Source organism: Marmota flaviventris, chromosome 1 (genome assembly GCF_047511675.1).
Source record: "Marmota flaviventris isolate mMarFla1 chromosome 1, mMarFla1.hap1, whole genome shotgun sequence".
In the NCBI taxonomy this organism is placed as follows: Eukaryota; Metazoa; Chordata; class Mammalia; order Rodentia; family Sciuridae; genus Marmota; species Marmota flaviventris.
In genome coordinates, this window is record NC_092498.1 from 122,012,713 (window position 1) to 122,013,910 (window position 1,198).

Sequence of the window (1,198 nt, forward strand, 5' to 3'; positions counted from 1 at the left end):
ATGCCAGCAGCAGCTGTAGATCACAGTAAAAGAATTTATGAAGTTTAGGCTCATAAGCTGGATGAAGAGATGAGAAAAGAATTTGAAAATACACTTATGTTGCCAAAGATACTGAGTTTCCAGACCTATTGAAGACTCCAAGAGTAATGCTGACTATCACTACCAGCTATTGCAGTGTATTATCTTGTTAAAGATAATTGAGCTAAGACTGACATCTATGAGTGAACAAAGAGAATGCCCTCCAGGAACTTTAGTCTGACAGTTTAATTTTAAATTTAATTTGGTGGAGGACATGCCCAGGACTTTGGAAAGCTGCTAACATCATCTGGTATCCAGTTTTTTTTTTTTAAAAAAAAAAAAAGAATGAAGAGGAAGGAATTCAGACCCAGTATTTTGCAGAACTTCTTGTGACTTTGAGAGTGGTCCTCTACGAAGGGGTTAAATGATAATCATTTCACAGTGGTTAGGACTTTGGCTATTTAATCATAATCCTGACCAACTCTAATTTGCCCAAAGTAGAACTTAACTTTCTGAGATCCTTCAACTCTTTTTTCCTGTCATTTAAGATGTGAAATACCCAATAAAGAGCTGGAAAAAAATCTTAAAAGTGGATTACAGGAAGTTACTGAACAGTTAGAGCTGGAACAGATAGTAGATAACATCAGACAGGATCCAATTTATTGCTTACAGGAATGGCCTTTTTCAAAATGATAGTAATGTGCTTTGAAGATTATATCAATGATGCCAAATATTGTGATCATTTGTATGGCATTGATTCTATTTCATTCTAGGCATAGAATGGCATAGGGAACGCATATGGAGAGGAAGTCAACAAGTAGTCATGACATCAAATAGTCCTTTTATTTGAACTATCTCTGGTTAAATCCCTTGAACAATAGACACATCATTCCCATTGTGGCCCATCTTATTCTTTGCCTTTCAGTACTAAGTATGATCATTCTTCCCTCAGACTTTAATAACAGATTAAATCCAGATTAAATTAATAATTAATTAATAATCCAGATTAAATTTGACCTTAATCTAATATACTTACTAGTAAATATATGTGTCAGAATGGGGAAATCTAAATCATATTGAATACATTGATAATAATAATAGGACAATTTGTACCAACTTTGGCTTGGTTTTTTTTTTTTTTTTTTTTTTTTTTTTTTTTATTAAATTAACTAGCACTGAC

At 32.9% G+C, this 1,198-nt stretch overlaps 1 pseudogene; it reads left to right on the top strand.

Moving 5' to 3' along the window:
* Positions 1-839, top strand: LOC114082342 (CCR4-NOT transcription complex subunit 7 pseudogene; annotated as a pseudogene).
* Positions 840-1,198: the final 359 nt, after the last annotated feature.